Below are 15,480 nucleotides of genomic sequence, written 5' to 3' on the forward strand. Positions count from 1 at the left end.
GGCAACTGTGGCGTTTCCACTAAATCAGAAACGCAATAAGGCATTAAAAAACAAGCTGTGCCATCATCGTCTAGCTACTTGTTGCCGTCGTCTTCGTGGTTTGCACCAGTAGCAACATCCAGTTGTCCATCATGGTACTCGTATGAAGCGAAAAAAAGTGTTTCCATTGCAAATATTTCCTTACAGCCAAATAACCTCATCCTAGCGCCAAAACTTTTGATGAAAAAAAAACAACAAAAGGGTTGTTTTTTTCTTTTATTGGCATTTTCCCATTATGCTTAATGTCATCACATCTTGGAGATTTTCACATTCATTTGTAGTAACAATAGTCAACAACCAATGAAACCAATGACCGATCTGACCTGAAAATTTTGGTTAGCATGGATAGTCGATAAGATAATGTTGTTCTCATGGTCGATAACCGACATTTCCAGATATAACCTTTCAAAACCATGTCAGAAGTTTTTTCTCTACAAGCAAATCCTGCTTATTAAAAGCTGATATAGTTACATTGAGTCTCTTGTTTCCTTTATAAACTTTATATTTTACGTCGTATCAAAGTTGTTGCAAAACATGAAAAGAGAGGCGACTATGAGAATCTCTACAACTTGAAACCAAAAGTAAAACACCATTGGACCTTGAGCGGCTTCACAGTATGAAGCAAACAATGAGGCCAGCTGAACAGAAGAGTATTTAGAGCAAGATGTTATAAATCTGACACTCAAAAGTGCCTTCCCAGGCCGATGCTCATCTTTGTCCTATAAAAGCTGAGTCGGCAAATTATCTCAAATGACTATTCAATGGCAATAGAGTCAGTGTGATTTGAAAAGGTCTCCCTCATCTCTCCTAACTGAAGTGCAAGGGCGTTCTGTTCGTCTTGGTTGGAATTTCTTTATCGCTAATCATTTGCATACCAAAGGCTCTCTGTCTATTCTGACTTATGTAGCAGATAGTGCAGACTTCCCTGTGCTCTCCTCAATAAATGAACCCCACTTTGAAGGAGAAAAAACCCCAAAAAACTAACGAAAGCTAATTAAAGTTAATTATTGTCCACATCATGTGCAGAATACATCGACCACATGTTTTATTTTAGTGTTTTCTGCCCTGTCTAAGTTAAACATAATTGCGTCGCCATGTAAAATGAATTGAATTATTCTCACGCGATTGGCCGATTTGCTGAGTGTAACATCAACGCCACCGTTTTATCGCCGCGCGTTTGTTCATAGAAGGCCGCAGAGTTATTTCCAGAGAGGTGCCGTTTTTGTTCAGTCATGCCGGATCTGCATTATTTTGCATCCTTCCAAAGACATGCCTGGATCTAAAGTACGGACTGAGCTGCGGTATCATTAAATCAAAGCTCGCGTCATCTGCTACCACGTACTCCGTAAACACAGTAACATGCTGCAGGGAGGAAGGGGAGGTTGATGAAAACACTGAGTTTATAGCTGGGCTTTATTAAATGTAGCGGCTGATGGCAGAAAGCGTCGCCGAGCTCGGAAAGAAAAAAAAGAAGAAAGCCACAATAAGTGGTTGTGGGATGAGGTAAATGTATTCTAATGCTAATAGGCAGCCTTGGCCCAGAGGCAGTGACTTCTGGAGAAAAGTGGGGGGGAGGGAAGGAACATTTATAAAACAAAACACGATATGATAATTAGAGTAAGAGAAGTAGGTAAAATGCAGGCAATATTCACAAGCTAAACTATAAATAGAAACATAAAAAAAAGACTATTTAAACCCATTTGTAGGGGGCAAACTGCTAGATGGAAAGCAAAGAGTGCAACACGGGGACAATACAGAACAGTGCAACAGAGAGAAAAAGAAACAAGAATCTTAAACAAAAACGGTTTCATAAAAGGAGTGTGTAATTGAAGGAAAAAGCTTAAATGCACTGCAAGGTTTGATGGCTAAAAAGCTTCATCTCTCAAAGTTAATGAGGAGAAGAAGAAAAAAACATTTGGCACAAGAAAACCAAAAAGGGGAAAGGAACAGAAGGTATTACAGGTGGGAGATGGTGATTTTACCAGCAGGAAAGGAAGAATGACAGACGTAACTACTCATGTCAGTGATAAGAAGTCAACAATGTCTGGTATTAAAAAGGTACAATAAAGAAGGGCACCGAACACAACAGAAAAATAAAAATAAAAAAATCGAGCCTGACATTGATATACCATCAGCCACGTAAACACGGGTCTCCTGTCCCTAGACAATAAATCTCAGCCTAGTAGAAAAGGGGATTATCATGATTATCATTAATAAGCAAAATGCCAGCTATTGTAAGCCTCCCTCTATCTAATAAATCCTCCCTGATCCACACAGTAGCATAATTAATACGGACGGCGGGGGGTTAGAGGTTAGTGTCGACCGACCGCGAGTTAACAAGGAGCCAGCGAAGGAGGCGCGAAAACCCCATTTCTCCAATCTGTTGCTCCTTCATCCTGGAAGATTGAAATTTTACATCGACACACTCGCCAGGGTGAGTAAACAGCGCCGCCAATCATGGCACGCGAGGACTGAAGTAATTATACTTTGACTTAAAACCAAGATTGCAACATAATCCTCAGACAAGGGCTTCATCTGAAATGGCGTAGGTGGATGTGAGCCAAGTTCTGTCCTGCACACTTGGCTGGGATGAACCAGAATATGGAAAAGGACCTTAGTTTGCATCCAGCAAACTGAGGAAGTAGATGGGGGGGGGGGGGGGGAAGGATAAAAAAGCACAGCTTTTAAAGAGTGAGTCTTGGCAATATTGAAAGAATATTGCGATGTACTGATGGTCCAACAGAAATAAGAGCGTGTTTATTAGCTGCTCCCACTTTAAAGCTTATAGATATAAGACATCTTCACTTATTTGGGGGTTGAAAAGACATTCAAACATTTTCAAAAGTTCAAAGATGTAAAAACTAACATTGGGGTAAACAATGTTAGTCTATATACAGTATATATATATATACGTATATATATATAAAGAAGTTAACAGGATTTTTCAAATCAGATATGGCAACTACAATTCCAATTTTAAAATATACCAATTGTATCGTTAGCATCTCCTTTGGACAGTTATTGAAACGTTTTCCTGAATCGTATTCATCTGCCAGGATATGTATCTTCAGCTGTTCTGGCTCTATCATTAGCTGAAGTGGGTGTGCTGGCCCTTTAAGAGAACCAGGAAGTATCTGATCAGGCCATGTGTTACAGAGCTAGTACAGTATGCTAAAAGAGACTGGGTGTTCTGTATCGTTGTTCAAACTCAAAAAGGCATTCCCTGCAGTATCGGCTAAATTCATAATTAGGTAAATGACAAACTGGATTTAAGGATCTATTTACAATATTTTGCCATGGAAATTAATTTTACGTCGTTGTGGCAGGAAGGAATCAATGCGCAATACATTTAAGTATGTATGCTGTGTTTGCTTATTCAGTTTCACACCTGCCACATAAAAAAAAACAAGCCCAATCATTTCAAGTAGTGATGGGCAAATGTGGCCTCAAGAAGCAATGAAGCTTTCCAAGCCTTTGCTTTGCAAAAAGGGTAATTAATGCTTTATTCATCATTCACTAGTGACATCTGCTGGTGAAACTGTAACAGGCTTGTCACTCAGTTAGATCACACTTCCAAAAATTAGTAAATGCAATATTGTCACAAAGTTTTCATCAAACTCATGTTTAGTAACAGGAGAATCAATTAAATCATATTTAATTGTCATGTGTTTTAATTATTAAAATGATTTGTAGCCAATCTAATCCTGGTATATGTTGAACGTCAGTGGTTGTGTTGGGTTTTCTTTAATGTCATAGACTGATTTGACAATAAAGACATTTGATGTTTTAGAGTCTTAGTGCAGTGCCTGTTGGGCATTCGCTTTTTCCTGGATTTCTAATTGGCTCTGATCCCTTATATTTAGCTACATGCTGAATTTTAGTCTTGCAACAGCATTAAATCTGTTTCTGCTGTGCAAGACTGATACATCTTTGCAGATCAGACTGCAAATAATAGTGGAAATTTCCAGAAGGTGAGAAATGGAGAGGCAGAGTGGTTACTTATTTTTACTTGAATAAGAATTTTATTATGAGCGATCATCTCAAAGGCATCCCAGATGTCAGTGATTTTCCTCTTGCTGGCTCCATTTCAGACAATCAATCGAGTTTATTTGTGTGGCAGATTTCAGCAACACTGTAGTTCAAAGAGCTTTACATCACCAAATCACAAAACTATAAAGTCATGAAAAAACACCATAATCGACAATTGAGAAAACCAGTAACAAGCATTACATTTTGATGAGTGCCGTCGTCAATACACATCAAATATGTTGGTCAATGTTCCTTTTATTGTGGCCACTGAAGATAAATATTCTCCTCTGATGCGCAACCAAATGACCTATGAAGTGGAAGATTACAATACGGTCACATCACTAGTTGTATTGCTATATGTTTATTCTAAGTTCCTGATTAGTCCCATCAAAATATAACTATTTGGGTTACATGTAGAAGGTTGGGAGTTGTTTTCCACAGCTGCATCAGAACCAGACTGTCTCACCCCTTGTTTTGGAGCCTTTATCCTTGGTATAAAACTCATGTGTTGTCTCTTTTCATCAAGACTTGCTTCATTACTGCTCTTTGAGTTGTGCACAATTCAGAAATAACCCCGATTGAGGGATTTTTACCTGAACGGTGCTTGGTAATAATTTTTTTTTTTTTTTGTCCACAGCACCTACAACAACCCATGAAGCAGGACGGCTTATCATGCTTTTATTTTGAAAACCGACACGCAAAATGAAGCAGTCATGTGTCCCAGGTGATGCAAGGCGTCGTTTGTTGCCAGTCACGTGGTTTTCAGCAAGATGACGCAAGCGTCGAAGCGGGGCTTCATCCGACACGCCCCCTTTTTAGTCAGTACACGCCTTGAAGCCTGGCTTCAGATGGACCATCACTAATTTGAAGCGTTTGTGACTTAGTGTTTTAACTAACTGGACAGGCCTTACCCAGAGCAAGCATAACTCTGGGTGCATAAATGATTACTTTTCTAACCAGAATATTATGAACGACTGCTACTAGGCCTTGCATTCAAAAAGTGTGTGATCTTTTTCATATTACCCTCAGTTAACTTAATTTAACAAGAGTCTGGATGGAAAGAAGTAAGAAATTGATTAAAAATATTCTAAAACTTTGTGAGGGGAGAAAAAAGAATACAGAGTCAAAGGAGTCTCTGAAGTCTGCCCGAGCTAACAATTGATTCTGGTTGTGTTTTACAGGCTCTGGTCAGCATATCTTGTGGCAGCAGGTTGCCACCGTTTGTGGGTGTTTTCCCCCAGCAAAGAGAAAAGAGACTTGATCCATCGATAGGTGTGAAGTTTTCAGATTGCAATGCGCCGAGGATTTTGTGGCGCTCAGCACAGATTGCCTTGCCATTTGGCTTTGGTTTAGAAAAGAGAGTCGTCTTTGATGTTAACGAGGACAGCTTTGATCGTGATCAGTTTTGGGGTCGGGGAAAGCAACGAAAAGAGAGTCTTCAGCACAAAGGAGCTCCTTCCCTGCTGTTTTATGACACCGTAGAGGTCAACGTGAGAGCAGCCGACCAATCTCATGATAGCTGTAATCGGATGATTTAAAAGAAAAGTTTGGTGGATTATGACATTTTCTACTACAGACAACTCATTCATAAATATTCAATGGCAGCGCTAAAATCCTACCTTGTGAACACAAACTGAAAAAGGTCAACACTAATATTGTATCTTGGGTTAGACTGTGGATTGTTAGCATGGTTCTACGCCATCTGATTTCCTTCTGCTTGAATGTTCAAACAGCCACTGGTTAACTCATCATCTGTCACTGTTTTCCCCCTTTAAATAAAAAGGTCAGTAATAGAAATGTTTCGTGAATATGTATAAAGACATAAGACACACCTAAAGTTAATTCATATCTTCTAATCTGCACAACAGCTTGCGGAAAAAACACAAATCCTAAGTAGCAGTGTTTTGCTATGTTTGTGTTCTGTCTCTGTTTCCTGTTTTTTCAAAAGTCAAACCACTTATGCCGGAACCAAGATCTCCAGATATTTCACACCAGGAACAAACAAGTATAAAATGTGTTTGTTCTCTTTCTGACATTAGATTTGTTCTTTGCTCTCAACCTGTGTGGATTTATGAAGATTAGTGTGCATTTTTATGCTGCTGCAACACACAAGCTAAAAGTCTGGAGATTTACTTCTCTTTCTTGTGTACATCGTGTCACTAGGAATATCGTAACTTTCCGCCATGTTATCATAAAAAAAAGTCCTTTTAAAGGTTGGCTTATGAACATATTGCTGATAAGGAAAAGTCCAAGTCAAGACAAAAAGCAGACAAAGAATAATACGGTGTAGGAATATTCACAGTTGGGACTGTTTAACTCTGAGACCAAGAGAACAACCAAAACTGCACTAATAACCTGCTATCAAATCACAATATTATTCTTCATTTTCAGCTACTTTATTCTTCTTCTCTTCCAAATAGACAGATGGAAAACCTCCGCATTGAGGCTGTGGTGAAAAACATGAGCGCTGAGATTTTTCTGAGCCAAAAAAAGTTTCAAAAATGATGAAAACTATTTAGAGCAAAAAAAAAAAACCACATGTGCTCATTAGGGTGATTAAGGTAGACCGACGAAGCCAAATCCATGTCAAAAGGAAATATTAACTTTGCAGAGCTTGATACATTCTGATTGTAATAATTATGCTTTTTTTTTTTTTTGGCTGAAGTCTCTACTTTGTTAAAATGTGCTGTGTCAGTTGTGAGAATGATCATTTTTGAAAACCAGAGACAAGGAGTGCGGTTATCTGAAAAAGATGGATGTTCAGTGTGTTAAAAGCCTGCGTTACCGTAGCAAATAATAGAGGTCACACTTGTATGACTAATAAATTGTATTCCACTGCTCTACATTGAGCGATTTAAATGAAAACAATGCAAAGATCCCATGACACCCGACCTGAACTATTACACTTATCATCTGCCAGGAGTATCAATAGATATAATGACCTTGCACATAATGCTGACATTAGCTGTGAATGTGGATTCTCTCGTTGCTTTCTTTATTTTTAACAAAACCTACAGCGCATTTTGAAACGGCCATAGATAAGTCACTGCAGTCAGCCCAATGCAAAACGCAGGAATAATGACGAACAGTAGCGTAAGAATCGGCGCAGTGTAAATATGCGTGGAAAAAGGAAATGCCTTTGACAGGTCCAAGCAAATGAAGGAAGGCTCGGCTAAAAAAAAATATATAGAGGGGATAGAAAACTGTCTTTAGAGATTAAACAACAAAACTGCAATGGGTTTACTGGTACCACAGTAGCAAAGGGGGTTGTATTTCCCTACATTTTGTGGATTTTCACTCCGGCAAATTGGTTCTCTGCTGTGGTGTTTGGCCACCGGACTGTGATGGGACGGGGTCAAGTAAGATGAATGACTCTCCAACCTGAGCAGAGGCCAAAGAAGATGCTGTGTAGTGCTCAAGCTCAACTCAGTCTATGTGCTCCGCTTCCCAGACAAAACAAAAAACAAACTGCACATCAGCAACAGGTTGCTCTTTTCGCTCTTTTTCACATTTAGAGCTGTGTATCATCTCCCCAAAATGTGAAACTTTGAATGTACAGTAGTTGACCTGACAGGGTGACAATACTTTGTGTATCAAAGGAGTAACTAATAAGTGAAGTACTAATTAAGTCACTAATTGACAAGGTGAAGCAGTAACTGGTAGAACGGGTGAAATGTAATTAGGCGTAGTTAGTAAAGCGCGCAAGAATAAAATAACTTTTAAAATTATTTTTAAAAAAACGTTAACTACATAATGCAGAATCGCTGTGGCGTGATTAAAGGTTGACCTGAGTTTAAACTCAGGTCATTTTTGATTTCTCAAATCGAAGAGGAAAAACCTCAAATTTATTCATTGCTGACCATGCACATGTTGGAAAGGTCTGCCTTTATTACAAGAGAGGAAATGAACCATTACCGTGTTACTATTCCAAGAAGACATGAACTGATAAAAAAACAAAAAAAAGTCTGTATTTGCTTAAAATACACACTATAAAATCATGAGTGGTACAAATCTACTCCTAAGCAGTCAGGGTCAGGGCTATTTGCTTCTTCATAAGTGTTGGGAGAAGAACTGATGTCTCTTTGCAATTCCCCAGACACCCTTTCCAATAATCTATGCTCAAATGCACACACACACACACACGCACACGCACACACACACAGCCACCTCAACAAAACCAAAAGGCTCACCAAGAGCCTTGATTAAAATTTCTTCCATGTTCTGCTCCACTTGGTAGCATGCTAAATAATGTGCGTCTTCACACAGATGAGGCTTTCTCTCAGAGCAACCAACAACAACAAAACACACACATGCATATGAACACTCGACAGGAATCCTTTGGTGTGTCAAATTCCTCATTTGCATGAGAAAATGGGGGAGGAAGGGGGAGAAGAATAGCTTCAGTAAAGAAATCACCTTTCCAATTGTCCACTGAGCTGTTGACTGACTACGGAAATCGGTTTTGTTCTGCACAGGCCAGCTGGAAAGGGATAAAAATAAAAAATAAAAAGATGACTTTTGTCTTCTGCATGCATACTTTCTAGAATCAACTAGAGAGTTCGTACCCTGGAAAAGGAAAATGCTTGGAGTATCCTAGAAAGAGGAGGAACAAAATGCCTGTTTCTCTACACACCAAAAATACCGGACTTTTCAAGAGGAATAAGTCATAACAAGTGTCAATGAAAAGCCACGAGAAGATATTACAAGATACTGATAAGATGAAAAGGTTTAATCAATATCACGCTTTCTTAACCTATTCTACCAAAGGACAGAAACTGCAGCCATCCTCTCCAGTAATGGTGCCCTGCTTACCTGACCTCAAAACATTCACCTCTGTTGCTCTTGTGTATCATTTTTAAAGTTGGTTGTATTTTTTTTACCGTTATTAATTTTGGCTTGGTTTTGGAAATGAATAGCATGTAGTTTTTATTCTTTCGTAGGGGTACAGCGTTAGAATTTTATTGCAATATTTTGTGGTACTATTGCGATAACTGTAAAAATGATTAAGAAGCTATTAGTGCCTCTTCTTGGGTCATTGTGTGGCTGTGACTGCATGTCGCAGCATTCGTAGCCCCACAAACACAAATATTGTACTTGAGAAACATTTGAAATGCGCTTCTTGAGGACGCCTCTTAAAGAAGTGGACTTCATACCACTGAGCTGCAAACAGGAGCTTTATTTAATCATACTTTCAAACTTACTGACGTTTAAAATCACAAACATTTCTGATAAAACTATCAGTTTTGTTTTTATTCAACACCACTAAATAAAATTTATCAAGACGATAACTTGAAATTCTTATAAGAAATTTGTCACAGTAAATAATGAACGACGCGATGCGATAAATGTCTTTCCCGACTATTTTGTTTCTGTTTTCCCTTTTTTATTTCTCCTTTCAGTCAAGAGTTTGTACTTTGAAGGTGTTTTAACATGGAAGTGAAATTAGGCCGTAAATTGGCAATAAAGTCCATTTGTGCTTTTTTGTTTTTGTCTTGAGCTAAAATGAAAAACATGAGAAAAGGAGTTTGGTCTTAAAACATTCAGATATTTCCATGGGGGAAATGTCTTTTTGTTTTTTGTTTTAACTCACAGTGCACAAATCTGCGGGTTTGGTATCTTCTTTCCAGTTAGTGATCAGGATTGCCATGGTTACGCATTTCAAAGGCTACACATCTAGACGGATCATTTTTTAATTCATTAAATTAAAAAAATTCAATGAACACAACTTATATGAAATCAAACGTTTGGCTAAGAGGAAACAGACAAGCTTCTCTTGCTCCATTTTTTCCCTCCCAATGAAAATCTCTCTCTCTTTCACCATAGGCCTCTTAAACGGCAACCTCGGTTGTTGCTACATTAAGCCAATCGTTTCCATTCTCAGAACACACACCGCCTTATTTCAAGTCGTCAGGGTCTCAAACGTAAGCAGTGCTCGCAGTGCTTTCAGTGTATTGTACCAAACAGAGCGAAGTGACACTGCAATATTTTGAGCTGCTGTTAACCAGATCATATTTTAGCGCCGCTGATCCCGATGCCTCATCGTGAGGCAGCGCAGCTCGCGCATCCAGCGACTGCAATCATTAGATAATATTTCTATTAATGGATTTCATCTTCTGTACCTTCCCTGTCTGTGCCTCTATCTGTTGTTACTAAGGGACTGAATCAAAACCCCCCAACACTCCCACCCACCCGTTGACTCTGTTTTTGTGTCTTTGGGATTATTACTATTCAAGTCACAACCACCAGCTTCAGCCTGCCTCTGATCTTTTTGAGGAATTCCTTTCTTCTCATTCCCCTCCTTCCCCCCTTTACATGTATTACTGTCTGCTTCTGATTCTCTTAAGTCATAGTTTTACTTAACCTTCAACAATATTTGATCTTTACTCTGTGCTATTTCTGAGAACAATCTTAAAAAAGAAAAAAAAAAAAACAGTTTCTAAAAGTTTGACTTCGGGGGGAACCTGTATAAAATATGCAAGTGAAGAGATTCACTTGAAGAGCAAATCAAATTTAAACAAGCGTTGGCGAAATTAGAGAGTAAAACATTCAAGGAATGCACCTCCACTCTTTGAACTCTGTTTGCACAAACCCACGACACGGAAAGCATGACTTGAAATAGGTTCACCTAAAACCCAACTCGCCTCTGGTTTTTTCTCCTGACACGAATTCACACACACACACACACACAATCTGAGTCATGGATTACAGTCCTACTGAGGCGTACAGCAACACATCTACATCCTCCCACCCAGCTAGCTGGCATGCTGTTGCACATCACAACAACCCATGTCAAAACTGCAGCAAGGCCTCGAGCTGCCTAATAGTAGGAGAATTCTTGTAGGTGTGTGTGTGTGGGTGTGTTTGCTTGCTTGCTGCTGTCATTGCTGTGTCGCAACAGGGAAAGCGGCTATCGGTGCTCATCTCTATAAGCAGCTTGTGCCTTTATCGCGTGGAAGACGGGATCTTAAACCAGAGGCGTGGAAGGGAATCCCAGACCCAGACAAAAGAAACGTTCAGATAAAATTAGAAATGCATCCACATAGAAACAGTTGTTTCCTAATTTGTCTTGTAGCTTTTTTTTGGTCTAAATTTACTATTTATAAAGCTGTGCAGAAGAAAGATGCAAATTCCTTGGATTCACAAAGCGAGATTTGTTCTGTCTTATCCCACATCATCTAAATGAGGAGTTTGATTTTTTTGGTATTGGAACAAAATTTACGCACTCAGCTCCTTCAGACTAGCCAGCAGCAATTAGCTAACACCTGGTGGAAGGGCACATCTGCTAAGCTAGTCATATGAGCTACTTCTCAGTAAAACACCGTTTAAAAACATTGTTAAAGGGTTAATAGAGGAGCCATGTTGTGATGACTTCCTGAAGGCGGCGTTTCAGAACGAGCAGGAGTTTCTTAAAGAGACAAAGGCCCAATTTCAAGCTGTTAAATCAGGAAGGAATGTTTCTTTTAACTCCTGTTTGACATATACAGCATTTTTATAACAACTGAAGGTAACATAATTACTTAATCATGCTATAGAATGGCACTGTGTGCCTGGAAAACACACAATACTGCCACTTCAAGAAATTATCTGTTAACTGCTAAATGCTAAAGACATTTATTTTGGATTAATTGTAAACTGGAAGTTGTGCAAGCTGGGACGGGCCCTCGTCCCACTGACCCTGAACAGGCAAACGCAGAGGCAGAGAGTGAGTCCAGAAAAGGGACTGAGCCTTGTTAAGGTAAGACACAGTGCAGAGCTATAATAAGCTTATAACTAGGGTAATTCGATATAATGTCTGCTAAATCATGAAAAAAAAAAAAAAAAAAAAACAATGGTTCCCGTCTGTGTAGCTCATGTTGGCGTGTGTGTGCGCGTGTCTTGAATGCACCATATGTTTTTGCAAGCATCTGCTCCCAAAAAATGTCCTTGACAACAGCACAATGCTAGCTGCAGCTGGTGTGTGCGCGCTCCTTAAGCTGTTTTAAATGTTTGACCTTCTTGACGAGATGTACAAATGAAAGCCTGTGGGGCTTTCTGAAAAAAAAACAAAAAACACACACACACATTCATCACTTGATATGTTTTAAACGTAAAAATTCTGCTGTTGCCCAGCGCTGTCAATAGTGAATAGATCCTCCTGAGACCCAGCAATACATTTTCGTCCTGTGTGGAGCACATAGGTTTTTTGTTCATAACTCTGAAACCATACATGCCACTGTGTTAAATCCTGTTGGTCCTTAGAGAGGACATCCTGGGCCTCGAAATGTGTTCATATTTGCCACAAGAGAGTCCCGATGTCCTCTCCAAAGGACATACTCTAAAAAATAAAAACATGTTTTGAAATTTTTTCAATTGTAGTGATGTTTTTTCACTCCAAAGAGTCATGTAGTGTAAAAAAAAAAAGAAATTCAAAAACTTTTTTTTCTGTGGGTCTCAAGTATTTTCATGACCTTCCATAACTTTTCAAGGCATATGTGCACAGCTCAAGAATCTGAGCAGAAAAGTAGAAACTAGCAAAATTATACCTCGGATTCTTGAAATGAATGGTTTCCAAATATTCAAGGTTGTTGTTTTTTTCAGCCCATTTTTCAATGAGCATTTGAAAGATTTTATGTGCAGAACTGAGCTACTGGGTTTCAGACACCCCAAGTCAGGATGCCCTTTTTCTTTGCTTTATGTTTTAGAAGCAAAGATAAAGCAAATATTTGCTTGCAAATTGGCTATTTCTGTGTTGCATGAGTTTATCAGTTCATGCTGTCATACAGTGAAAAGGAACATTGATTTTCAGTGTGTATGCCTTATGGAACTGGATTTGAAAAACAAAATGCTAAAAGAAAACTGAAATTCCACTACTTGGTCTTAAGCCTGAAGACAGAACATTTTTAAACCTTCGTTCTTCACATAGTTTTGAGCTATGTTTCCCAAACTGTGGTACAAATACTTGGAAACAAACTTTTAACTTTAGTGGTACTCTGAGGAGATTTGGTATTAATGGTTAAAAAAAAAAAAGTAAATAAAAAGCAAAGTAGGTAAACTACAGAGATAACAAAATTGTTGAATTTTGCCTCAGACACAAAATAGTAGCTAATATGGTTAAATAAAGGAAAAAAAAGATAATTAATATTAGCTACTATTTTGTGTCTGACCTGGGCAGAAGTCTGCAATAGCAACCCGGTTACAAAATAAAACTAATTAATACATATGCACAAGTGTAAAACAATAGAAAACAATTTAAAATCAGTGACACTGTTTAATAGAATCTCGTTGCCTGTTTTTAAGAACCGCTCGAAATAAATCCAATGAAATCAGTTCTGACATCTTGAGTTCAGACTGGAGCTGATTCCAGGCTGTAGGAGCCAAAACACTGAATGCCTGCTTCCCCTTTTCAGTTTGAACACATGGAACATGCAAAAGAAACATGTTATTAGAGCATAAAGAATGGGAGATAACAGATCTATGCAAGAGAGAGCTCAAGTATGCTGGAACAAAGCCGAGTTGAGATTTATAAACCAGGATCATCAGGTGATTGTTTCTCCGTACACTTAAGAGGCCATTCAGCTTTTGCATGCAACTCTTGATGTGTAAGAAGTCTGCTAGCGGTTACAAACCTTAAAGCACAATGTAATGTTAATGTTAATTTTGTGAATCCAAACAGTAACAATTAAAAGTTTCTTCATGTAGTTGTATATCAGGCACATTTACTGTGTTACACGCTTGCAGAAGTGCAGTTTATGTCTTGCACTGTTCATTTACTATTTTTTAAATGCATAGCCAACATATAACCTCCATCTTTCCCTCTTGGAATTCTTACTTCAGTGCATCTTCTTTTTTATTTTTCCAGCTTCGAACTTGGAAGGTTTTACTTAAAACATGTAGAGGAAATTAATAATCCCACGTTACTTTCCTTAATTTGCATCCATATAAATGCAGCTGACAAGAAAGTCACCTGGCATAGTTTTTCAAAAGCATCCAGACTTCCACATTGGAAAAACTTGAAAAGTTATAGCTGTTATGAAATGTCAGCTTTTAAGGCAACCTGTTGCTAAATTGCTAGTTACCAGAGCTGCAGATGAAATGAAAGCTTAGAAACAAAATGCCACTAAAAGTTGAATCGCTGCATCAATTACAAAAGCAAAAGGCAACTTAGAATCCATTAACTCAAAAAGGTAATTTAATTTTAACATGCAAATTTCTATCTAGACACATTTAAAAACATAATAATTTGATGTTTCTGTTTTTTTAATTCTTTAAAATCTATTTTGTACAAAACAGTAATTAGATGTTTGACTCAGCTAAATGTGTCATTTGGCACAAACGCTCACCAAAAAACTCATAACACATCATAATAGAGACCGAACCTTCAATTAATGTTTCCCAAAGATGTTGTAGCGTAGCAGAGAGCAAGGGGTAGGGTATTAAGGAAGAATAATTATTATTAACTTTGAACAAAACGTCTGGCTCGTCTCTTCCTTAAAACCCGGGTCCTCTCGGCGAGCAGCGGAGCAGCTTGAAAGTGAAACCATAACAAAGCGCGTTGACGTCACAGATCACAGAGTTTAATCCATACAAAGCTACAGAGGTACAAAGATATGCATTTTTCTCATAAAAATAAAGACAGACAAGGGGAAGAGAGACAAAACACGAAACAAAGACAAAAAGGCAAAAAATGGTGGCCCCGCTCTCTCTATTTTTTAGCGCTACTCAAAATTTTATACCACAGAGGTGTTTCCCTATTTAATTTATGCAATGAAGGCCTTCTATTGTTCTGACCAATTAGAGACCTGTTCGGCCTCCAGAGAAACTTGGAACTCCCCTCATTCACGGCAAAGTGTCTGGTTTTTGTCTAAGTAAAAGGGGGGAACACTTAATCCTGGGCGTATTGGGTACGAATGTCCCCAGCGCCGAAATCCTGAGATAAATCTCGCAGACTCCCCTGGAGTTTCTTCCCCCCACATTCCAGCGCTGTTTCCATTGGAATGCTAATTTTATGGCTTTTGTGTGATCTTGCCAGACAGTGGAAGGCGCCTGCTTGTCTCCTTCGGGCCCATCTCGATTGCTCACACAAACTTGTTTTTCAAATAAGAGTGCTTAATATACCTTTACACATGTTGTAAGATTAACTGTATTTAGCACTAAAAATAATCATTTTTTCTTAACAAGGGGTAAGCACGAGAGTGATTGACAACACTAAGACACTCCTCCTCCTGGCTCTGATTGGCTGTTTTTGATAGAGATAGTTAGTATGGGGGCACTTGGAGAAGACAGAGGAGCACAGATTCTGTCATATCATAATGATATGCAAATTTTTTTTGCCCAGGTCCCTCTTGAAAATGAGATCTAGATCTCAACGGGGTTTACCTGGTTAAATAAAGGAATATATATAATATATAATGACAATTTCCAACATGTGAAAAA

At 38.6% G+C, this 15,480-nt stretch overlaps 1 protein-coding gene and 1 long non-coding RNA gene across 2 annotated transcripts in view; both read right to left on the reverse strand.

Annotated features, from left to right (window-relative positions):
• LOC114145454 (zeta-sarcoglycan) overlaps positions 1 to 15,480 on the reverse strand; it is a 345,347-nt gene that overhangs the window by 263,468 nt on the left and 66,399 nt on the right. The window lies entirely within an intron of this gene.
• On the reverse strand, positions 4,125 to 4,854 carry LOC114145455 (uncharacterized). Its single transcript, XR_003595694.1, has 2 exons — positions 4,709 to 4,854; positions 4,125 to 4,375 (listed from the first exon to the last, which is right to left on the reverse strand). It is a non-coding gene; the product is annotated as an uncharacterized LOC114145455 (long non-coding RNA).

Source organism: Xiphophorus couchianus, chromosome 5, assembly GCF_001444195.1.
Source record: "Xiphophorus couchianus chromosome 5, X_couchianus-1.0, whole genome shotgun sequence".
Lineage (NCBI taxonomy): Eukaryota > Metazoa > Chordata > Actinopteri > Cyprinodontiformes > Poeciliidae > Xiphophorus > Xiphophorus couchianus.